This window comes from Triturus cristatus, chromosome 2_2 (assembly GCF_964204655.1).
Source record: "Triturus cristatus chromosome 2_2, aTriCri1.1, whole genome shotgun sequence".
NCBI lineage: Eukaryota > Metazoa > Chordata > Amphibia > Caudata > Salamandridae > Triturus > Triturus cristatus.
Genome location: NC_140582.1, coordinates 403,265,026 through 403,291,989, shown reverse-complemented (window position 1 = coordinate 403,291,989; position 26,964 = coordinate 403,265,026).

Genomic DNA, 26,964 nt, shown 5'->3' with positions numbered 1-26,964 from the left:
AAAAACAGTTTGGACATGTGCATTTAAATAAATCAAAAAAAGTGGTTTCATAATGTGTCAGTCTGTAAAAGTGATTTTCACTTGTAAAAAGTGATTTTCACTTGCCCCGAAAAAAAAAAGAGCAGTAAGTGTGCTTTCAAAATGGCAAAGAAATTTCGTTTTGGGACTAATGTGAAAACATGACTCTGTGTGCAGAGAGGAATTATAGGCAGAGATTTATTGCGTATTGCTCTGGTGATTTCACAGTTACATTAGATGGAAAGGGGGAGCGAATTTTTGGGGGAAGAAGCAGAGTCTTAGCACACACCCATGTGCTTGCCATGTATAGTCATGCACAGTATTTACAAGCGAGTGGGGTTTTCAGGTTTCAGTCTGTAATGCAAATACATTCAGCATCACTAAGGCTGGTTGCCCTTGCTGGAGTGTAGGCAGTCACCGAGAATACACATGGTGGTGGTCTGAAAAAACAGTTTGGACATGTGCATTTAAATAAATCAAAAAAAGTGGTTTCATAATGTGTCAGTCTGTAAAAGTGATTTTCACTTGTAAAAAGTGATTTTCACTTGCCCCGAAAAAAAAAAGAGCAGTAAGTGTACTTTCAAATTGGCAAAGAAATTTCGTTTTGGGAATAATGTGAAATCATGACTCTGTGTGCAGAGAGGAATTATAGGCAGAGATTTATTGCGTATTGCTCTGGTGATTTCACAGTTACATTAGATGGAAAGGGGGAGCGAATTTTTGGGGGAAGAAGCAGAGTCTTAGCACACACCCATGTGCTTGCCATGTATAGTCATGCACAGTATTTACAAGCGAGTGGGGTTTTCAGGTTTCAGTCTGTAATGCAAATACATTCAGCATCACTAAGGCTGGTTGCCCTTGCTGGAGTGTAGGCAGTCACCGAGAATACACATGGTGGTGGTCTGAAAAAACAGTTTGGACATGTGCATTTAAATAAATCAAAAAAAGTGGTTTCATAATGTGTCAGTCTGTAAAAGTGATTTTCACTTGTAAAAAGTGATTTTCACTTGCCCCGAAAAAAAAAAGAGCAGTAAGTGTGCTTTCAAATTGGCAAAGAAATTTAGTTTTGGGACTAATGTGAAAACATGACTCTGTGTGCAGAGAGGAATTATAGGCAGAGATTTATTGCGTATTGCTCTGGTGATTTCACAGTTGCATTAGATGGAAAGGGGGAGCGAATTTTTGGGGGAAGAAGTAGAGTCTTAGCACACACCCATGTGCTTGCCATGTATAGTCATGCACAGTATTTACAAGCGAGTGGGGTTTTCAGGTTTCAGTCTGTAATGCAAATACATTCAGCATCACTAAGGCTGGTTGCCCTTGCTGGAGTGTAGGCAGTCACCGAGAATACACATGGTGGTGGTCTGAAAAAACAGTTTGGACATGTGCATTTAAATAAATCAAAAAAAGTGGTTTCATAATGTGTCAGTCTGTAAAAGTGATTTTCACTTGCGCCGAAAAAAAAAAGAGCAGTAAGTGTGCTTTCAAATTGGCAAAGAAATTTCGTTTTGGGACTAATGTGAAAACATGACTCTGTGTGCAGAGAGGAATTATAGGCAGAGATTTATTGCGTCTTGCTCTGGTGATTTCACAGTTGCATTAGATGGAAAGGGGGAGCGAATTTTTGGGGGAAGAAGCAGAGTCTTAGCACACACCCATGTGCTTGCCATGTATAGTCATGCACAGTATTTACAAGCGAGTGGGGTTTTCAGGTTTCAGTCTGTAATGCAAATACATTCAGCATCACTAAGGCTGGTTGCCCTTGCTGGAGTGTAGGCAGTCACCGAGAATACACATGGTGGTGGTCTGAAAAAACAGTTTGGACATGTGCATTTAAAAAAATCTGAAAAGTGGTTTCATAATGTGACAGTTTGTAAAAGTGATTTTCACTTGCCCAAAAAAAAGAGCAGTTTGTGTGCATTCAAATTGGCAAAGAAATTTCGTTTTGTGACTAATGTGAAAACATGACTCTGTGTGCAGAGAGGAATTATAGGCAGAGATTTATTGCGTCTTGCTCTGGTGATTTCACAGTTGCATTAGATGGAAAGGGGGAGCGAATTTTTGGGGGAAGAAGCAGAGTCTTAGCACACACCCATGTGCTTGCCATGTATAGTCATGCACAGTATTTACAAGCGAGTGGGGTTTTCAGGTTTCAGTCTGTAATGCAAATACATTCAGCATCACTAAGGCTGGTTGCCCTTGCTGGAGTGTAGGCAGTCACCGAGAATACACATGGTGGTGGTCTGAAAAAACAGTTTGGACATGTGCATTTAAATAAATCAAAAAAAGTGGTTTCATAATGTGTCAGTCTGTAAAAGTGATTTTCACTTGTAAAAAGTGATTTTCACTTGCCCCGAAAAAAAAAAGAGCAGTAAGTGTGCTTTCAAAATGGCAAAGAAATTTCGTTTTGGGACTAATGTGAAAACATGACTCTGTGTGCAGAGAGGAATTATAGGCAGAGATTTATTGCGTATTGCTCTGGTGATTTCACAGTTACATTAGATGGAAAGGGGGAGCGAATTTTTGGGGGAAGAAGCAGAGTCTTAGCACACACCCATGTGCTTGCCATGTATAGTCATGCACAGTATTTACAAGCGAGTGGGGTTTTCAGGTTTCAGTCTGTAATGCAAATACATTCAGCATCACTAAGGCTGGTTGCCCTTGCTGGAGTGTAGGCAGTCACCGAGAATACACATGGTGGTGGTCTGAAAAAACAGTTTGGACATGTGCATTTAAATAAATCAAAAAAAGTGGTTTCATAATGTGTCAGTCTGTAAAAGTGATTTTCACTTGTAAAAAGTGATTTTCACTTGCCCCGAAAAAAAAAAGAGCAGTAAGTGTGCTTTCAAATTGGCAAAGAAATTTCGTTTTGGGACTAATGTGAAAACATGACTCTGTGTGCAGAGAGGAATTATAGGCAGAGATTTATTGCGTCTTGCTCTGGTGATTTCACAGTTGCATTAGATGGAAAGGGGTAGCGAATTTTTGGGGGAAGAAGCAGAGTCTTAGCACACACCCATGTGCTTGCCATGTATAGTCATGCACAGTATTTACAAGCGAGTGGGGTTTTCAGGTTTCAGTCTGTAATGCAAATACATTCAGCATCACTAAGGCTGGTTGCCCTTGCTGGAGTGTAGCACTCTGGACATGGGCTTTTTAAAAAATCTGAAAAGTGGTTTCATAATGTGACAGTTTGTAAAAGTGATTTTCACTTGCCCAAAAAAAAGAGCAGTTTGTGTGCATTCAAATTGGCAAAGAAATTTCGTTTTGTGACTATTGTGAAAAGAAATGTAGTAATATATTTAAATACAATAAAGGATTTTTTTTTTAGTTTTTTTCAGGTATTGCTGAAGAGCAGTGAACAAAATTTAAGATGCCTACAAAATCCAGAGTTCAAAAAACGCTAAAAAAAAAACTATATTTGAAGACAACTGGAGGACCAAAGTTAGTAGAAGATGCTCATGTTGGGAAAAAGAAAAAATCTTCTGGTAAGCAGAAAAAACTATTTCTTAAAAATATATTCAAAACAAAGAAAAATGTACAAAATGTCTGTACTGGAAAGAATGTTACAAAAGGAAGAGAACAGGAAAAAATTGAGAATTTAGTTAATGCAAATATAACTCTGCAACTGAAAAGATTTACATAAACAGAAAAACAGCGTTTAAAGAGATACGTAGAAAAATGTTTCAGAGAAGAGTTATGTCCAATTTGATAAAGGATGTGAAGAAATATAAGCAAAAGGCAAAATATTACAAGAGAAAAAAAGAAATTGAAGCCATTGCAGCAAAGGCATTAGAATTAAAAAGGAAACTATTCATATTAATTTTGAATAGGATGCGTACATTAGATAAAATGGTTAATGTACTGAAATCACAAAGCAAAAGCAAAAGAGTAGTGAACAGAACAAACTTTTGTAAAGTGTTTTTAGGAAAGTGGATGCATAGTTCAAGTAGTGAACCTTTTTTTAATGAAGAGAGCTATTTTCAAAGTAATAGTTTGCTGCATGCAGTTGACACCAGAGGTCGTGCTTACGAAGTGAAAAATGGTTGCATAATGGAGAAGGAGATAATGGTTCCAAGAGATGAGGTACAAGTGATGGCAGATGAGGCAATGGGGAGACGTCCTAAAGCCCCAGTGTACACTTGGAATTGTAGTAGTATTTGCACTGTGCGTCAGGATTCTATTGACAAATTTCGAGAGTTTCTTAGAGAATATAGTAAAAAAAGTGTAAAACAGAAGATTAAGGTGCTTCAAAGTCTGGATCCATGCAGAGTGAGAGAGAATACTGGTTTGCAGGGTCATTCTCTGGCTTGTCTATCTAGAAAAGTGTGCAATAGTGTTTTCCATCATTTTAGGATGCTGGCTGTTCATCATACTGAAATGAGAAAGTTTGTGAGACGGTTGTATTTTGCCAAAAGTCCAGCAATAAAGTTAAATGAATTGAATAGGGCTCTGTTCCGAGGAACGGTATCAGATGTAGAGAAGGTTGTTGATGAAATTCAGTTTTGTTACTTTGGTCCTGAACAAAACAGTGCAGAGAAGGACACAGTAAATGAGGAAGAAGTGGAAGAGAATGTAGAACCTTCTGTAAGTAAGACATTTAATGATCACATAACAAAATTTGCAATAGTCTCTAATGAAAGACCAAATGTTACTTGTATTTGTTGCCGCAGAACTCATTATAGAAAACAAACTAGGAATGTTGATCTCTACAGAAAGAGTGAAAATGAAGATAATTATAAGTGGAAGGATTTTGCCACATATATATTTCTAGAAAATTGTTTTGAATTGGGTGAAGATCAGCGTATTTGTAAATACTGTTACAACAAGTTAGAGGAAAATAGAATGCCGACCAGAGCTGTACATAATAATTTAGAATTGGATGCTATTCCTGCTGAACTTTCTGAATTAAATACATATGAGTCTATACTCATTCAATGTGTTCATCCGTTCCAGACCATAGTACGTATGGAGCCCAAAACTGGTAAATTACCTCCTTCAGATTTACTGAGAGGTTTAAAAGGTAGAGTGGTGTATTTGCCCTTGGATTTGAAAAAAAATATGGAAACTATTGATGCGGATACTTTGGAAACTGAACCATTAATTATTCTGGTTAATGGTGTACCTACAAAGAATAAGAAGATTTGGCAGGAGCTGGTAGATGTGCGGAAAGTACAAAGAGCAAATTTGTATTTGAAAAAAAATAACAAATGGTATGAATCAATTTATATAGAAGAAGAAGAAGAAGAAGAAGATTTTCAAGAAGACACAGAAACACCAACTGGACAAATTGAAAAAGTGGACAAGTCAAAGGAAGAAGAAATTTATGAACATTTTAGCATACATCCTCTTCATTCGAAAGAAGTTATGGGAGACAATATTGATCTCTTTCAGATGAAGAAAGCAAAAGGAACTCCTGTGAGTGTATGGGAGGAGAGCTTTGAAGCTCGATGTTTTCCCCAGCTGTTTCCTAAAGGAAAAGGAGGACGATACGATGAACGTCCAGAACAGATTCCAGCTTCAGAGTATCGGACTACAAGACTATATGCTGAAGATCCCAGATTTCGACAAAGTATTCCTTATTTGTTCCATCTTTTATTTGAAAGCGACTTGTCTGCACTGTCTTATGCAGTAAATCACATTTTAAAAAGTGGAGTACATTTACAAAATGTGTCTGCTAAGGATTTTATGGAGAAAGTGCAGCACCGAGATGATCATTTGGAAACACAACTGATCAATCTGATGGCTTGTCAGCGTGGGACAAATGAATATTGGTACCGACGCCATGGTGAACTAAAATGCATGTTACGGAATTTAGGAACACCAACATGGTTCCTTACCCTAAGCTGTGCCGAGTACGCTTGGGATGATTTACTGGATTTTCTACGAGAGGCCAATTCAACATTAAAAACATCGAATACAAGACAGCAGGAGAACTGTGCTCATTGGATCCGGTTAATGTTTGCAGATATTTCAATCATAGATTTGAGGCTATGATGTCCTTCATCTGCAATAAAAAAAATCCACCCCTTGGAGAAGTAGTGGATTTCTTTTGGAGAAAAGAGTACCAGGCAAGAGGTGCTCCTCATATTCATATGCTGTTGTGGATCAAGGATGCCCCAAAGTTTGGAACAGATGCTGATGAAGCAGTGTTATCTTACATTCAAGAATATGCAACATGTGCTATACCAAAAAGCACAGAAGAGAACAAGTTAAAGGAGCAAGTTTTACGTTTCCAAAGTCATCGGTGTGGAAAATACTGTCGACGGAAATACAAGAGCAAAGAAAAATACTACACTAAATGTCGATTTGGATTTCCTAGACCTGTTCTTTCAAATGGAAGAGTAAACAGTTTTATGTCAGCTGTGAGACATACTATCACAAGAAAATCACCTAAGAATACCTACAACCTTAAAAGAAAAGAAGAATCAAAAAATATAAATGACTACAACCCAGTCATTTTATCCATGTGGAACGCTAACATGGATATACAGTATGTAGCTGACAATTCCATTGCTGTTGCACGATATGTAACGTCTTACATTACGAAATCAGAAAAAACAGAATTGAAGGAAATGTGGGAAGAGATTTCTCACGAGAAGACTGTCAGTAAGAAGCTGTACAGTTTCAGTTTGAAGATGTTATCGCATCGAGAAATTGGATCCTACGAATGTTCAGATAGGTTATCTTCTGCAAGTCTCTACTCGAAGTCAAGAAGAATAATTTGGGCAAGTTTAGGCCTTGCAGCAATGAGAAATCGGGTACTGAAATCTGTAGGAGAAATTGAATATTTGGTCGAGAATGACCCAGAAAGTACAGATATATTGAAAACAAACATGTTGGACACATATTATCCCAAGAGAAGTCAACATCTGGAGAACATGTGTCTCTATGAAGTGCTGCAGAACTACATTTATTCAAGGAAAACCACAGAAGACATCAATAATGGAAAATATAAAGTCGTTGGTGAAGAAGGATGTTTGGTGAAGCAAACAAAAGGAAGTTTGATAAATCACCGGAAGCTGAGTTGCGACACTACTGACAAGAAAGAATTTTACTACTTGGCTCTTTTACAGTTGTTTAAACCATGGCGTACAGAGGAAGAACTACTGGGAGAATTTCAAAGCTATGAAGATTCATTTAATGCTTGCAAAGACAGCATACAATGCAATACATTCACAACTTATCTGCAAATGTTAAATGAAGAAATTGAACAGGAAACTACAATTGCAGCAGAAATAGCTAGAGACAGTTCTCAGGACAGCCAAAGTTCAGGAACACACAGTCAAGATCCCCTAGGACAACCAATCATTGAAAATGAAGCATCAATAGCCATGAATGAAGTGGAAACGGCTATGAATCAAGCTCAAGAAGAATTTATAGACTTAGAAAATTTGGAAAGACAACTGAATCAAGAGCAGCAACAAATTTATGAAGAGATCAAAAACAAAATTGATCACGGATTTCTACATGTAAAAAAAGAGTGCTCATGCACATCATTTCATCCAATCAGGATGTATGTAAGCGGACAAGCTGGAACTGGAAAAAGTTTCCTAATAAAAGTCATCAGAAGCTACCTACAGCAAAAAACGGATTCTACTTTGTCTTGTGTGGTTACTGCTCCAACTGGGTTAGCAGCATATAACATAAAAGGAATCACCTTACATCGTTTGCTAATGTTACCAGTGGAGCATGAGAACAAAATACAATTCAACAAGCTAACTGGAGAAGCATCCTTGGAAGTTTCAAGAGTATTGAAGAAGATGCAAGTTCTCATTATTGATGAGGTGAGCATGGTATCAAACCTAATGCTTGCCTTTGTGCATTTAAGAATGCAGCAAATTTTGAAGACAGACTATGACATGTTATTTGGTGGAAAACACGTCATAGTTTTTGGAGATCTTTTGCAACTTACTCCAGTTAAAGGACAACCAGTGTTTAATACTGTGACACATGAAGACACGAAGAAGTCATTGGGAAGCATCGGAATTACAAATATTTGGTCCTTCTTTGAGTACAAGGAACTTACTACTAATATGAGGCAAGCAAACGATGAAGAATATGGAAGTATTCTGAAAGATATCAGGATTGGACTACTGACAGAAGTTGGCAAAAAAGCATTACAGAGTCGGCTGCTACATAATTTATTTCCAAAGGAAGAAATAGTTGCAGAGAAGATATACAAGAACATTGCAGAAAACAAAAGTGTCATCTGCTTAATGCCAACTCTACGTGAATGCTCAATATTCAATGAGGAGCTTTTGAAATTGGAAAAGGAAGAGATCAGGAAATTGGAAGCAGTGGACAAAATTGAGGATGGAAGAATTACTGTCACAGTAACAGGCAAACTGAAAAATAAATTGGACTCACTAGAGAAGAACATCTCCAAAACAGCTGGATTAGAAAAAAATCTATATGTTTGCATGAACTGTAGAGTGTTTTTAAGGAGAAATTTGGATGTTGAGAAAGGTTTAGTTAATGGAGCGATGGGAAGAGTTGTGGGTTTTATTAATTACCAGAAAAAAGAAGGAGTTGAATGTTTAAAAATAAAATTTGATCAGATAGATGAAGTTAAAGATATTTGTCGTTGTACAGTTCGTTTTATGCTTGTGAAAGACTTATATGTACGTAGGAAGCAGTTTCCGTTTTCTCTAGCATATGCTGTAACTATTCACAAGTCTCAAGGATTGACTGTAGATTGTGCATTTGTGAACATTGGTTCAACTGTGTTCAAAGAAGGTATGGCATATGTTGCTTTGTCACGAGTCAAAACATTATCAGGTTTATTCATGATAGACTTTGATGAGTCAAAAGTTAGTGCTGATACAAACTGTGTAAAGGAGTATAATAGATTAAGAAGAAGCTATGCTCCTCATTTAGGTCAGTATCCTGTGTTGGAGAAACGTGTAGTTTCTCGTAAAAGAAAAAATGAGAATATCTGTAGTGAAGATGTAGAGAAGAGGAAAAAAAAGAGGAGTGATGTAATTGCAAGCAAAAAGAAAAAGGAAAATGAAGAACAGGTTGTAGGATGTCATTTTGAAAATAGCTCTGGTGTCAACTGCTACGCAAATGTAGTGCTGAATGTTGCATTTTATCTGGAAAGTTTGCAAGAGCAGATAATAGTAAATCAGGGAAAAAGATTCTGTTCAGAGCTGAGTCTCCTTTTTCAAAAGCTGAGTAAAGATAAAACTCAAATAGAAAGTGCTACTGACATTAGAAAACTTTTAGATGTATGTTCAGGACGAACACAGTTTTCTCAAAATGAACAGCAAGATGCACATGAATTTTTGATGTATTTTCTTCAGGTAGTGGAAGAAGAAGGAGTTCCCATTGACATTTTTTTTGGTCTCTCTTATAAATGGGAACATAGTTGTGATAATTGTTATAATATATGTGGCTCTATTGTTGATAATGAAAGGTTTATTTATTTGACATTGCCAGAGAGTAAAACAGTCACTTTTGCAAAATTAGTTAAAGATGCTAATCATAGCATGAAATGTGGTGAGTGTAATTCTGACATGTTTTCAACATTAATTTTAAAGGAATACGGACAGTATGTAATTTTAATGATGCAACGATGTAGAGCTGATGGTTCAAAATTGGATACTTTAATAAAGAAGTTTACAGGACAGCAATTATCAATTTCAGGAAAAACTTTTGTAACTGTTGCAATAATTTTCCACGATGGACCTACTGTTACTTCTGGACATTACACAGTTTATCTTAAATGTGAAAAAGGCTGGACACTGTGTAATGATTCCCAATTGATTTTCAAACAACGTTTGCCTTTTGATTTAGCAAATTCCTATCTAATCTTCCTGAAACCTAAATTTTAGAGAGACTTGGCAAGATCTGGACAAAACAATTTTACCATTTTACTGGATTACCATTGCAATTTTGTAAAAAAAAGATTTTTTAAATTATCATTTGGCCTAATGGAAAGATAACCAATTGTAATGTGGACTTTTTTAATTTTTAATGAAACTTTGAAAAACCAATAATTTAGAGATTATCGGTAACTTCTGCACATTTTAAATTTTGGAATGTTATTGGACTGCCATTGGAAATTTTTTCAAAAATGTTTTAAAAAATTACTATTTGGCCATGTGGAAAAGTAACCAATTCTATTGTGGACTTAATAAATTATTCAAAAAATTTTCGTGAACCAAAATGTTACATAGAATCGGTGAGATCTGGACAAATTAAACTTTAGAATTTTATTGGATTACCGTTGGAAATTTATTCCAAAAAAAAATTTAAAATTACTATTTGGTCTAAAGGAAATGAAATCAGATGTATTTTGGAGTTATTTGAGATATAATATTGTGATTATACTTCTGAAACAAACATATCAGACGGTATTTTAAAGAAATAACTATTGGTATTAGATGATATTTTTTTACAATATTATGCATTTCTATAATGTTAAGTTTAAGTAAAAAAAGAATCAGGGCATTTTTAATACAATCTTTGTGATTGGTATTTTTTTTTGCCCGCTGTAAAATGATGAATGCAATTGCTTTCACAATTTATAGTGAAATGCAATATATTCTGAAAACAGCAAAAATAAGGCAAAAATATTTTTTGGAAAAAAATGTAAATATGTGTACTGTATTATAAAATGTTTTAAAAATATTAATACTTTTTTCTTTTTTTCCAGATAGATATAGAAAATTTTCGAAAACTACAAACATTTTTAAAACTATTTTTTTAAAAAACAAATGAATAAATATTTTTTCAGTGAGTATGGTAAGTCAATAATAATAATTGTAGTCTCTCAAGGACAATGTAATGTGATAAATGATTTTTAGTGTTTTTTTAAAAAAAAAAAAAAAAAGTACGCGCACCGTACGCGTACGGTAAAAAAAAAAAAAAAAAAAGTTTTTAAAAACATATGTAAAAAAAAGATGAAAGATAAGGTTGGCTCTTAAAAGAACCGTTGTGTTCATGCAGGGACAGAGAAAAGGAAGCATGGGAAAATTATTTAAAGCGACAAATGTGCTGATCTATTTTGTTGTTCACTAGGGAAACACTGGTCTCCCTATGGCAAATTAGATCTTTACAAAATGTGCAATGAATAACAACCTTCCGAAATCGAGGGTTCATTTCCAGAGGGCCAGCAAAAGGAGATTCTCCCCCCACAGATGAAGGGCTCACCTGACCTGCAGAAGAAGGAGTCAGCCCTGCAGATGATGGTCCAGGCTGAGCTACTGTGGATGTACTGGCTCGTCTTTCTGAAGAGTTACCTCCAAAAAGATGACCATGTGTCCTTCTGTGTACATCCTGGAGGTGTCTTTTCATGGTGTGATTCCCAAAGGAATACTTCCTGTTAGGATTACCTCTAGAAAGTACACGCTTACACAGCTTACAAGTCACTAAGGGTGCATTTACCTTTTGCTGGCCTTCAGGAAAAGTAAAATAATCCCATACATAAGAGGGCTTTTGTTTCCTCGATCTCTGCCTCAAGACAGTGCTGCTAGTGCTAGCCTCACTCTCAGAAGAGCTCTGCTGTTCTGCCATCGTATCCCAAAGACAAACCAGCTCCTTCTCCCAAGGGATCACAAGCAGAAATGAGGGGAATGGGTGTGGTGTAGGAGAGTTCTAGAACTGAAAGTAGTTTCAACCAATCAAAAGTTGTGTTTCATGATCACATGACCTACCGTACGCTTACGGTACGCTTACGGTACGCTTACGGCAAAAGTGCGCATGCGCGTAAAAAAGACACGCGCTTGCGCGCATGCGCATAACAGTCACTACCCGACACTTCCGCGTAACGTGCGCGTGTAGCGTAAGCGCGCACGCGTCCCACGCGCAGTACGCGCGGCTACGCAAAGTGCGTAACTATACGCAAGCAGCGTAGATAGATTACGGACGTTGCGTAAACCGTACGCTTACCGTGAGCTTACGGTACACGTACTAAAAAAATATTTTTTTTTAAAAAAAAGTACTGCAAATAAATTTTACATGTTTATTTTAAAAAATATATTTAAAAAAACATATTAAAGAATTTTAAAAATTTAATCATAGTCTTTATAAAAGGTAAGATAATTAAATTAAAAATACGTTAGAAAAAAAAAAAAAAAAAAAAAATTAGCATTTAAAAAACCTTGCAAATTCACTGAAAAAACCATGGGTTTCACACACGTTATAGTTAGGAATTAGCATTTAAAAAACCTTAGAAATTCAGTGAAAAAACCATAGGTTTCACACACGTTATAGTTAGGAATTAGCATTTAAAAAACCTTAGAAATTCAGTGAAAAAACCATAGGTTTCACACATGTTATAGTTAGCTGGACATTTTACTCGTAAAAAACCAATGAAATTGCCCCGTTATAGTTAGTTCAGCTAACTATAACTCGCGCGCCCGCAATGCACTGCTGATGACGTCACATATTACATCACTCATGACATGGTCAGTGACATCACTCATGACATCACTGATGACATCTCAAATGACATCACTGATGACATCACTGATGACATCATCCTTGTGATAGAGTGGCAGACCTCCTCTCACCCTAATATAACCTTTGACACACACATTCAAAAATAGAGACTAAAATTTTCAAAACAATGGACATACCAATACCAGTTACAACAACCTCTTCAGTAATTCTAAGATCCACATACACATCCACTCATTCACCAACAGTCCAATACAGTCACCCATACATGTACTCACTCATCATATGTACTCATACACCTATACATCCTGTTACACAATGCCACTCATCCATAGAGTTACTCACACACATAGTCACTCGTACTAATAAAGAATCAAACATACATTTACTTGCATATACAGTTATACACACACCACCATACTTACTTCTACGGAAACTTACACATACTTAGTCTTTTAAACAATCACTTATAGAAACACATACTTATTCATACAGGAACTCTTCCAATCTCTCACCCTTGCATATACTCACATATATACACCAATAGTCACATATACTAGTTTTAAACATATGTAGTTACTCATAAAGACACTATTGAGACAGTCATTCACTCACTAACACACCCATACACACACTCATCCACCCATGCAGTCCTGCACACATGGTCTGTTCAACACATACAAACAGTGAGTCACTCATTCATGCACCTATGCACTACGTAATACCCCCCACCGAACCATGCAGACACTCAGACTGATACTCAAAAAACCAACTAATAACCTATATAGACACCCATGTAGCTACTCACCAACCCATGCAGCCACTTATACACAAAGTGAGAGACTGATACAGATATATACATATTTAAACATTACTCACTAAAACATGTATTCACTATGATACACTTAATCAGTCAGTTAAACAATCAATTTTTCAAAAACAAATCATCCATTTAGACACTTATATACCCATTTATTCTTCCATCGACCTTGAGATATACATATATAAAACATATTTAATTTTCAGAAAAACCCACATTCACTGGATGATGTCATCAGTGATGTCATCAGTGATGTCATTTGAGATGTCATCAGTGATGTCATGAGTGATGTCACTGACCATGTCATGAGTGATGTAATATGTGACGTCATCAGCAGTGCATTGCGGGCGCGCGAGTTATAGTTAGCTGAACTAACTATAACGGGGCAATTTCATTGGTTTTTTACGAGTAAAATGTCCAGCTAACTATAACATGTGTGAAACCTATGGTTTTTTCACTGAATTTCTAAGGTTTTTTAAATGCTAATTCCTAACTATAACGTGTGTGAAACCTATGGTTTTTTCACTGAATATATATATATATATATATATTACCTACTGGCGGTTGCCAGTAGGTAGTTATAGTTAGGACCGTGTTTCCATAGGAAATCTCAAAATTCTATTTTGAATAACTTTGGCGCCGGTTGACGAATCCTCGCGAAATTTTCAAAACTAATGGGGCGCTCCGCTCAGCTCCTACCATGAAAGTCTCGGGGTGATTCGTCAAGCGGGGGCCGAGAAAAAAGGGGGGTCCCAAAACGCGTTTTCCCCATGTATTTTTCCATAGGGACTTTAGTCGCAGCTACAGCCCGAACGGCTGAACAGAATTATGTGAAATTTGGCAGAGAGGTAGCCATAAGGTCCATGAAGTGCCTTTTGCAGGTTTGGTGTAAATCTGTTCAGTATTTCCTGAGAAATTAGCATTTAAATCAATATATATATCTGTAAGCGCGCAGCGTGCGCGCACTAAGCAAGTACTGTGCGCGCACCTTGCCGTGCGCGAGCGCACTTCTGATTGGTTGTTAGATGTCAGTAAACATTCAAATCGGTGGAAATCAGGAAGCGGCGGCCACCATTTTGTCTCTCGCATAAAGAGGGGGTGATAAACAAAGGGGGAGAACTTGAAAAGGGGGCAGAGTGGGGAGATATTGACCCACTAGGCATTGTAAGGGGGTCACAGTAGGACCTTGTAGGGCAAAAAAAAAGATTTATATTTTGAAAAAAAATATCGCCGAGTGCGCGCACCCAGCACGCACCTGAAAAAAAACTTAAAAAAAAAAAAAAAAAAAAATCGCATTTAAGTGTTTAGATATAAGGTGGCTCTAAAAAGAGCCCTTGTGTTTATTGTTTGTTTTTTGGTACCTACAAGTAAGTACCGATGCAGAGTCTAAAGTTCAAGAGGAAGACTCTGTTGCCTTCATCAGTGAAGTGTACACCGTCTCCTCTATAAATGTCTTGCATGTTGTAACGCAAGTTGTTGTGGTATATAGAACCCATACCATAGTCTCTGAGGAAAGCAGAAATAGATTTGTTGACGTGCTTCCTTGCTTTGTCAATCTGCGGACAAAATTGGTTGACCAGTTCCACTTTTGCCTTTGGCATATGTTAGAATATACGAAGGCAGTTTGTGGAAAAAGTGACATCAATTGCACAAAGGTGTCCTTAATAAGCATTTCCAGACCTACCCCAGTTAAAGTGCCTAGGTCATTTCCACCACAGTGCACAATAATAAGGTTAGGCTGTGGGAGATGTAGAAAGGTTTTCACCAAAGGCATTAATTGGTGCCACTTTAACCCTCTCTGACCAATCCATTTAATGTCTACATTTGGCAAAGCAAGGTCTCTCACCATACCTCTTTTTTCTGCAAATGTTTCACTCCAGAAGACATAGCTGTGACCTACAATCCACACTGTGAACATCTTCAAAGGAGATCTGGATGCACTCAGGAGGTGTCTTTCAGTAGAAAGGCAAAAAGAAATGAAAGACAGTTGAAAAATGGGGCACACATACTTTTTTTATAAAAAGAACTCATTGGCTGTTTCAAACCATTCTACACTAAAAACTAGGCTGTATGTTTAAATTTTAAAAAGCATATATTGTATTGGTTCAGAAAAATGTGTGAACAAAGAACATTAGTTTGGATTTGCTGTTAGGTTTGAAAAGTCAAGCACTCTTGCTCTTTGGAAATGAAACATTGTCTGTTGAACTTCTGACCTCTCTGCTCACACCTGTGTTCCATGACCTGTTGCTATGGTAGCAGGCAGAAGTCAAGTTGGGGGAAGGGTACATTTGGAAAGGGGTTGAAGTTTTCAACCAATAGAAATGTGTGATTTCATTTGAAAAAATGTGGGAAGCACTGAGATTTGAAATTAACATGTATATGTGTGAAAAAAGAGAGGGAAACTGTGCCATTAACTGGTTCTGCTGAGAGGAGAGAGGTGTTCAGCTCAGAGATTCTGGTCTGATAAACTGCTGTGTGACTGCCACATTTCTATCACAACTAACTAATTTTAAAGGTGAGTTATGAGTTTGAGTTTGAGAGGGGGTGTTTGTGGTTAATTTTGATATAAATAAAAGAATTATGATTATTTGTTTAAAGTTGTGATTTACATTTTCTGTTTTGCGAGATATTTAACTGGTTTGAATATGTAAAATATTATGGAGTATGTTTTCACCATAAGTTAATGTGTACAATGAAGAATACTGTTTTGTGCCTACCATCAAACCATGAGTCTGTGTGCAGAGAAGAATTGTTGACAGAGATTTAATTTGTGTTGCTGTTGAAAAGTAAGACTTGCAGTTGAAAGAAAAGGACAGCTTCTTTTTAATTGTGATGGTTAGCATTTAGCAGAAATCACTTTGAAAGAAAAGAGAGGAAAATGGCAGCACATTTGAAAAAAGCATTAGTTCTGTTAGAATTGATAACCCAGGAAAGGGGCAGCCTGTGTTTTGTGCCTACCAACACAGCATGAGTCTGTGTGTATATAGGAATTGTTGTCTGAGATTTAATTTGTGAAGATGTTGTTCAGTAAGAAATGCAGTCCCTGGAAAGGGGTAGCCTGTATTATGTGCTTAAAATGATGACATGAGTCTCTGTGCACACACGAATTGTGGGCAGAGATTTAATTTGTGAAGATGTTGTTCAGTAAGAAATGCAGTCCCAGAAAAGGGGCAGCCTGTGTTATGTGCGTAAAAAGATGGCATGAGTCTGTGTGCACACAGGAATTGTGGGCAGAGATTTAATTTGTGAAGATGTTGTTCAGTAAGAAATGCAGTCCCAGAAAAGGGGCAGCCTGTGTTATGTGCGTAAAAAGATGGCATGAGTCTGTGTGCACACAGGAATTGTGGGCAGAGATTTAATTTGTGAAGATGTTGTTCAGTAAGAAATGCAGTCCCTGGAAAGGGGTAGCCTGTGTTATGTGCTTAAAATGATGGCATGAGTCTGTGTGCACACAGGAATTGTGGGCAGAGATTTAATTTGTGAAGATGTTGTTCAGTAAGAAATGCAGTCCCAGGAAAGGGGCAGCCTGTGTTATGTGCGTAAAAAGATGGCATGAGTCTGTGTGCACACAGGAATTGTGGGCAGAGATTTTATTTGTGAAAATGTTGTTCAGTAAGAAATGCAGTCCCTGGAAAGGGGCAGCCTGTTGTGTTTACACAAATTATCCCTTAGCACACATGCACTGTTACATACATCCCTGCAGTCTTGATGCAGTTCTGGAAGTCTCTTTGCTCATCTGTCTTGCACCAGACAATACACAGTGTTCAGAAACACACTCTTGGCACACACGCAGCAGCTTCTCCAACACTCTCATGTGTAGTACTCAGCTCTGTGTGCTGTTTCAGATAGCACTGTGTAATGCAAACACATTCAACGTCAGCAAGGCCTCATTTAAATTGATCTAGTCTAATCACTCACCCTGTAACACATGGTCATTGTCTTAAGGAGCTGTTAGGACATGTGCTGTTTTCTGCTTCTGTAAATGATAAGGGACATGTATCAGGCTGTAACAGTAATTTGGTACTATTCAGGGACTCTGTTTTGTTCCAAAAAACATAGCATGAGTCTGTGTGCGCACAGGAATTGTGGACAGAGATTTAATTTGTGAAGATGTTGTTCAGTAAGAAATGCAGTCCCAGGAAAGGGGCAGCCTGTGTTATGTGCGTAAAAAGATGGCATGAGTCTGTGTGCACAAAGGAATTGTGGGCAGAGATTTAATTTGTGAAGATGTTGTTCAGAAAGAAATGCAGTCCCTGGAAAGGGGCAGCCTGTTGTGTTTGCACAAATTATCCCTTAGCACACATGCACTGTTACGTACATCCCTGCAGTCTTGATGCAGTTCTGGAAGTCTCTTTGCTCATCTGTCTTGCACCAGACAATACACAGTGTTCAGAAACACACTCTTGGGACATACGTAGCAGCTTCTCCAACACTCTCATGTGTAGTACTCAGCTCTGTGTGCTGTTTCAGATAGCACTGTGTAATGCAAACACATTCAACGTCAGCAAGGCCTCATTTAAATTGATCTAGTCTATTCACTCACCCTGTAACACATGGACATGGTTTTAAGGAGCTGTTAGGACATGTGCTGTTTTCTGCTTCTGTAAATGATAAGGGAAATGTATCAGGCTGTAACGGTAATTTGGTACTATTCAGGGACTCTGTTTTGTTCCAAAAAACATAGCATGAGTCTGTGTGCGCACAGGAATTGTGGGCAGAGATTTAATTTGTGAAGATGTTGTTCAGTAAGAAATGCAGTCCCAGGAAAGGGGCAACCTGTGTTATGTGCGTAAAAAGATAGCATGAGTCTGTGTGCACACAGGAATTGTGGGCAGAGATGTAATTTGTGAAGATGTTGTTCAGTAAGAAATGCAGTTCTTGGAAAGGGGCAGCCTGTTGTGTTTACACAAATTATCCCTTAGCACACATGCACTGTTACGTACATCCCTGTAGTCTTTATGCAGTTCTGGAAATCTCCTTGCTTATGTCTCTTGCAGCTGACAATACATAGTCTGCAGAAACACACTCTAGGGACACACGCAGCAGCTTCTCCAACACTCCCATGCGTACTACTCAGGTCTGTGTGTAATGCAAACACATTCAACGTCACCAAGGCCTCTTTTTCTTTGCTCTACTCTAAACACTCAGCCAGGTGCAGATACTTAGGTATGAAGTAGCTGTTAGGAAATATGCTCTTTTCTGCCTCTGTGATTTTCCAGGTAAAATGTGTAAGGCTGTAACAGCAATTATCACTTGATCTACCAGAGCAGTAAATGTGCTTTGAATTTGGAAATCAAATTCTGTTTTCTGCTTAGAAGCACATCATGAGGCTGTGTGTGCACAGAAATTGTGGCCACAGATATAATTTGTGTTGCAGTTGTTCTGTTAAAAAATGCACTTGCAGGAAAGGGGCAGCTTGTTTTTTTTCAACTGTGGTGGTTAGTACTGTGCACAAATTAGTAAATCACAAATGAAAGAAATGGAAAAACATTTGAAATAAATGAAATGTAAAAAAAAATATTTAAATGAATTATAATTACAAAAAGGATTTTTTTTTAGTTCCTTGCAGGTATTGCTGAGCAACAGTGAAAAAAAAATGCCTTTAAGGACAAGAAAAAGGAAAGAAAAGCAACAACAAGTATATCTGGTCAAAACTGGGAAAAAAAAAATAGCAGGAGAAGCTGGTGATGGCAAAAAGAAAAAGTCTACTGGTAAGCAGAGCAGAGATTTCTTAAAAAAGATTTTCAAAAAACAAAAAAATGGCAGAAATAACTGTAAAACAAAGAGAGTTTTATGTACAAAGCCACAACACAGTCATCAGCAAAAAAAAAAGCTAATGTACAATCAGAAGTATGTCAAACAGATTTAACACGAAAATTAGATTTTAAAAACATTCGTCGAAAAATGTTTCAGAGAAGAGTGATGTTAAATTTGCTAAAGGATGTGAAAAAATATAAGAAGAAATCTAAATTTATTAAGAAAATTTTTTTTATAGAAAATATTGTAAGTAAGGCTTTGGAAATAAAAAGAAAACTTTTTATTCTAATTTTGAATAGGATGCGTAGATTAGAAAAATTAGTGAATGCAATGAAGTCACAAAGCAAAAGGAAAAGAGAAGTGAAAAAAAGTAACTTTTGTGAAGTGTTCTTGGGAGAATGGAAACACAGTTCAAGTACTGAACCATTTTTTAATGAAGAGAGTTATCTTCAAAGTAATAGTTTGTTGCATGCAGTTGACACTAATGGTAGAGCATATGAAGTTAAGGATGGTTGTGTGATGCAAAAAGAGAAAATGGTCCCTAGAAATGAGGAAGAAGTAATGGCTGCTGAGGCTATGGGGAGACGTCCAAAAGCCCTAGTGTACACTTGGAACTGTAGTAGTATTTGTACTGTGCGTCAGGAATCTATTGATAAATTACGTGACTTTCTAAGATAATATAGTAAAAAGAGTGTAAAACAGAAGATGAAGGTGCTTCAAACACTAGATCCATGCAGAGTGAGAGAAAATACCGGTTTGCAAGGACATTCTCTGGCTTGTCTATCTAGAAAAGTGTGTAAAAGTGTTTTTCATCATTTTAGGATGCTGGCTGTTCATCATACTGAAATGAGAAAGTTTGTGAGAACATTGTATTTTGCTAAAAGTCCAGCAGTAAAGTTGAATGAGTTGAATAATGCTCTGTTCCGTGGATCTGTATCAGATGTAGTGAAGGTTACTGTTGAGATTCAGTTTTGTTACTTTGGTCCAGAACAAGAAAGTGCAGAAAAGGACACAGTAAATGAGGAAAATGAGGAACAGAATGTAGAACTCATTATTACTAAAAATTTTGAGGATGAAATGACAACATTTACTATCACCTCTAATGAAAGACCAAATATTACTTGTATTTGTTGCCGCAGAAGTCATTATAAAATTCAAACAAGGAGTGTTGATCTGTATAAAAAAAGTGAAAATGAAGATAATTATAAGTGGAAGGATTTTGCAACATATATATTTCTTGAAAATTGTTTTGAATTGGGTGAAGATCAGCGTATTTTTAAATACTGTTATAATAAGTTAGAAGAAAATAGAATGCCGACCAGAGCTGTACATAATAATTTAGGATTGGATGCTATTCCTGCCGAACTTTCTGAATTAAATACATATGAGTCTATACTCATTCAATGTGTTCATCCGTTCCAGACCATAGTACGTAAATTACCTCCTTCTGATTTACTGAGAGGTTTAAAAGGAAGAGTGGTGTATTTGCCCTTGGATTTGAAAAAAAATATGGAAACTATTGATGTAGATACTTTGGAAACTGAACCATTAGTAATTCTGGTTAATGGTGTACCTACAAAGAATAAGAAGATTTGGCAAGAGCTGGTGGATGTACAAAAAGTACAAAGAGCACATTTGTATTTGAAAAAAAATAATAAATGGTATGAATCAATTTATATAGAAGAAGAAGATTTACAAGAAGACACAGAAACACCAACTGGTCAAATTGAAAAAGTGGATAAGTCAAAGGAAGAAGAAATTTATGAACATTTTAGCATACATCCTCTTCATTCAAAAGAAGTTATGGGAGACACTATTGATCTGTTTCAGATGAAGAAAGCAAAAGGAACTCCCGTGAGTGTATGGGAGGAGAGCTTGGAAGCTCGATGTTTTCCCCAGCTGTTTCCTACAGGAAAAGGAGGACGATACGATGAACGTCCAGAACAGATTCCAGCTTCTGAGTATTGGACTACAAGACTATGGGCCTCATGTAGGTAGCCAAATACCGGTCGGTAACGGCCGATTTTCGGTAATTATACCGTTACCGACCGGTATTTTGGCTTTTGAGATGTAGGGGGCTCATTTCTGTATTCGGTAATTTACCGAATCGGTAAAATTACCAAATCGGTAATTTTACCGATTCGGTAAATTCCGAATACAGAAATGAGATGTAGGGAGAGTGTGTGGGTGTTTTTAGGAGTCGGTATTTACCACCAACTAATAGTTGGTGGTAAATAATGAATGGATGTGTTTAAGCATTTTAAAGCGCTTAGAAGTGTGCAATGTGGCAGACATACATGCCCTTAGGGCATGTATGTGTGCCACATGTGCACACATGGCCGAATCAGGGGTGCAACAGGGTGTCAATGTGACACCCTGCCACCCTTGCATGTGTTCCCCCCATTACCGAATCGGTATTTACCGATTCGGTAATGAGGCATACCTTCCCATCAATGGGAAGGTATGCCTCATTACCGAATCGGTAAATACCGATTCGGTAATTACCGAATTTTACCGATTCGGTAATATTTCCCAAATGATTACCTACATACAAGTTACCACTTCTTAAATACCGATTCGGTAACGTTCGGTATTTAAGAAGTGGTAACTTGTATGCTACCTACATGAGGCCCTATATGCAGAAGATCCAAGATTTCGTCAAAGTATTCCTTATTTGTTCCATCTTTTATTTGAAAGCGACTTGTCTGCATTATCATATGCAGTAAATCACATTTTAAAAAGTGGAGTACATTTACAAAATGTGTCTGCTAAGGATTTTATGGAGAAAGTGCAGCACCGAGATGATCATTTGGAAACACAACTGATCAATCTGATGGCTTGTCAGCGTGGGACAAATGAATATTGGTACCGACACCATGGTGAATTAAAATGCATGTTACGGAATTTAGGAACTCCTACATGGTTCCTTACCCTAAGCTGTGCTGAGTACGCTTGGGATGATTTACTGGATTTTCTAAGAGAGGCAAATTCAAACATTAAAAACATTGAATACAAGACAGCTGGAGAACTGTGCTCTTTGGATCCAGTTAATGTTTGCAGATATTTCAATCATAGATTTGAGGCTATGATGTCCTTCATCTGCAATAAAAAAAATCCACCTCTTGGAGAAGTAGTGGATTTCTTTTGGAGAAAAGAGTACCAGGCAAGAGGTGCTCCTCATATTCATATGCTGTTGTGGATCAAGGATGCCCCAAAGTTTGGAACAGATACTGATGAAGCAGTGTTATCTTTCATTGAAGAATATGCAACATGTGCTATACCTAAAAGCACAGAAGAGAAAAAGTTAAAAGAACAAGTTTTACGTTTCCAAAGTCATCGGTGTGGAAAATACTGTCGACGGAAGTACAAGACCAAAGATAAATTCTACACAAAGTGTCGATTTGGATTTCCTAGACCTGTTCTTTCAAAAGGAAGAGTCAACAGTTTTATGTCAGCTGTGCGACATACTATAACCAGAAAATCTCCCAAAAATACCTACAACCTAAAAAGAAATGAAGAGTCAAAATTTATAAATGACTTCAACCCAGTGATTTTATCCATGTGGAATGCTAACATGGATATTCAGTATGTGGCAGACAATTCTATTGCTGTTGCTCGGTATGTGACATCTTACATCACTAAATCTGAGAAAACAGAATTGAAGTAATTTGTGGGAAGAGATTTCTCACGAGAAGACTGTCAGTAAGAAGCTGTACAGTTTCAGTTTAAAGATGTTATCGCATCGAGAAATTGGATCCTACGAATGCTCAGATAGGTTATCATCTGCAAGTCTTTACTCGAAATCCAGAAGAATAATTTGGGTAAGCTTAGGCCTTGCAGGAATGAGAAATCGGGTACTGAAATCTGTAGGAGAAATTGAATATTTGGCCGAGAATGACCCAGAAAGTACAGATATTTTGAAATCAAACATGTTGGACACATATTACCCAAAGAGAAGTCATCATCTTGAGAACATGTGTCTCTATGAAGTGCTGCAGAACTACATTTATTCACGGAAAGCCACAGAAGACATCAACAATGGAAAATATAAAGTCATTGGTGAGGAAGGATGTTTGGTGAAGCAAACAAAAGGAAGTTTGATAAATCACAGGAAGCTCTGTTGCGAAACTACTGACAAAAAGGAATTTTACTACTTGGCTCTTTTACAGCTGTTTAAACCATGGCGTTCAGAGGACGAACTACTGGGAGAATTTCAAAACTATGAAGATTCTTTTAATGCTAGCAAAGACAGCATAGAATGCAGTGCTTTCACAACTTATGTCCAAATGTTAAATGAAGAAAATGAACAGGAAGCAAAAATTGCAGCTGAAGTAGCTAGAGACAGTTCTCAAGACAGCAAAAGTTCAGGAACACTTAGTCAAGATCCCCTAGGACAACCGATCATAGAAAATGAAGCTGCAGTAGCCATGACTGAAGTAGAAACGGCTATGAATCAAGCACAGGAAGATTCAATTGACTTACTAAATCTGGAAGAACAACTGAATGAAGAACAAAAAGAAATTTATGAAGAAGTCATCAAAAAAATTGATCATGGATTACTACATGAAAAGAAAGAGTGCTCATGCACATCATTTGAACCAATCAGGATGTATGTGAGTGGACAAGCTGGAACTGGTAAAAGTTTCCTAATAAAAGTCATCAGAAGCTACCTACAGCAAAACACAGCTTCAAATTTGTCTTGTGTGGTAACTGCTCCAACTGGGTTAGCAGCCTATAACATAAAAGGAATTACCTTACATCGCTTGCTAATGTTACCAGTGGAGCATGAGAACAAAATAGAATACCACAAACTAACTGGAGAAGCATGCCTCGAAGTTTCAAGAGTGTTGAAGAAGATGCAAGTTCTCATTATTGATGAGGTGAGCATGGTTTCAAATTTAATGCTTGCCTTTGTGCATTTAAGAATGCAACAAATACTTAAGAGAGACTATGACGTGTTATTTGGAGGTAAACACGTCATAGTTTTTGGGGATCTTCTGCAGCTCACTCCAGTTAAAGGACAACCAGTGTTTAATACTGTGACACATGAAGACACGAAGAAGTCATTAGGAAGCATTGGTAATGCGAATATTTGGTTGTTCTTTGAGTACAAAGAACTCACTACCAATATGAGACAAGCAAAAGACGAAGATTATGCAAGTATTCTGAAAGATATCAGAATTGGACTACTCACAGAAGTTGGTAAAAAAGCATTACAGAGTCGGTTGCTACATAACTTATTTCCAAATGAAGAAATAGTTGCAGAGAAAATATACCAGAACATTGCAGAAAAAAATACTGTAATCTGCTTAATGCCAACACTACGTGAGTGCTCACTATTCAATGAGGAACTTTTGAAATTGGAAAACGAACAGATTAAGAAAATGGAAGCAGAGGACAAAATTCAGCATGAAAGAATTACTTTTACATTAACAGGCAAACTGAAAAATAAATTGGATTCACTAGAGAAGAATATTTCCAAAACAGCTGGATTAGAAAAAAAACTATATGTTTGCATGAATTGTCAAGTGATTTTAAGGAGAAATTTGGATGTAGAAAAAGGTTTAGTGAATGGAGCTATGGGAAGAGTTGTGGGTTTTATTAATTATCAGAAAAAAGAAGGAATTGAATGTTTAAAAATAAAATTTGATCAGATAGAAGAAGTTAAAGACATTTGTCGTTGTTCAGTTCGTTTCATGCTTGTGAAAGACTTATATGTGCGTAGAAAGCAGTTTCCATTTTCTCTAGCATATGCTGTAGCTATTCACAAGTCTCAAGGATTGACTGTAGATAGTGCTTTTGTAAACATTGGTTCTACTGTGTTCAAAGAAGGTATGGCATATGTTGCTCTGTCACAAGTAAAAACATTATCTGGTTTATTTATGATAGACTTTGATGACTCAAAAGTTAGTGCTGATACAAACTGTGTAAAGGAGTATAATAGATTAAGAAGAACCTATGCTCCTCATTTAGGTCAGTATCCTGTGATTGAAAAACATGTTGTTTCTCGGAAAAGGAGATTTGAGAATATTTGTGATGTGGATGAACAGAACAAAAAAAAAGGACAGTGATGTGATGGCAAGGAAAAAGAAAAAGGACAGTGTTGAAGATGTTGTTGGTTGCCATTTTGAAAATAGCTCTGGTGTCAACTGCTATGCAAATGTAGTGCTGAATGTTGTATTTTATCTTGAAAAGTTGCTAGAACAGATAATAGTAAATCATGGAAAAAGATTGTGTTCTCTGCTGAGTCTCCTTTTTGAGAAGCTGAGTACTGATAAAACTGAAATAGAAAGTGCTACTGACGTTAGAAATCTTTTAGATGTATGTTCTGGTTCAACACAGTTTAAAGAAAATGTCCAGCAAGATGCTCAGGAATTCTTAATATATATTTTGAGTGTACTAGAAGATGAAGGAGTAGAAGTAGAAAACTTATTTGGTGTCTCTTACAAGTGGGAACATTGCTGTGAAAACTGTATGAACACATGTAGTAGTAATGTTGATTCAGAAAGGTTCATATTTTTACCATTACCACAAAGTAAATCAGTGACTTTTAGTAAATTAGTTAAAGATGCCAATCACAACATGGAATGTTCTGAATGTAAATCAGACATGTTTTCAACATTATTTTTACAGAAATATGGTCAGTATGTAATTTTAATGATGCAACGTTGTAGAACTGATGGTTGAAAATTGGACACTTTAATAAAGAAGTTTACAGGACAGCAATTATCAATTTCTGGAAAAACTTTTGTTACAGTTGCAATAATTTTTCATGAAGGACCTACTGTAACTTCTGGACATTACACAGTTTATCTTAAATGTGAAAAAGGCTGGACACTGTGTAATGATTCCCAATTAATTTTCAAGCAACATTTGCCTTATGATTTACCCAATTCTTACTTAATTTTTTTTAAACCTAAATTTTGAAAACTAAAAACTGCATCTGAAGGAAGCATTTTTTGTAATTCTAAATGATTAAAATTGAAGATATCACTTAAAAAGGATTTTGAAATTACTATTTGGCCTAAAGGAAAAGTAATAAAAACAATTGTGGACTCCTTTGACAGAAATTATTTTGGCATGTGTGCTTTTGCGACAAGGTTTAAAGACAATTTGTCTAGAAATGTTTTATTCATCTAGAGAAGTAGTTGTAATATATATGTAATATTTCTAACAAGGTATATTTTAGTGAAGATTTGGGGCTTTTTTTAAGCAATCTTTCAGATTGTTTTTTTTTTGCCCGCTGTTAAATGATGAATACAATTGTTTTCACTATTTTAAGTGAAAAATAAAAAATTCTGAAAACAGCAAAAAAAGGGCAAAAAATTGCTTAGTAAAATATGTAAAAACATGTAATGCTTTGTGTAATGTATGATTGAATATTAATAAATATTTTCTTTTTTTGCAGAACTGGAAAAAAAAAATTTAAAAAAAATTCTGTTCCCTTGCAAAATACTTGAAAAATTTTTTTTAGAATCATTTTATTTTTTAAAAAAAATAAGTGAAAAATATTAGTATTACTCAATCCTCCCTTTTCATGCTTCCATTTCTTCACCTCTTTATGAACATTAAATTAAAAAAAAAAAAAAAAAAATTTTAAAAAAAACCCTTGGGTGCGCGCAGGGTGCGCGCACCTAAAAAAAAAATAAAAAAAAAATCCCTCAAAAAATAATTTTTGGGGTTTAGTTTATAAGTGGCTCTTAAAAGAGCCCTTGAGTTAATGGAGGGAAACAGGAAGAGAAAAACTAAAAAAAAAAAAAACATCTATGGCCTACTGCACTCATGGGCATCAAATTTTCTCTGAATGAGATCAAGACTGGTCTCACCCACAGAAATAAGTTTACCGCAATCAGTGCAGCGTGTGGACAACCTAGCCAAACAAGGTGGTCCAAAAAGAGGTGTGGAAGAAGGCAAAGGCACCATTGCAGAAGAAGTGCTTGGCTGAGCTGCCGAAGATGTGCTCG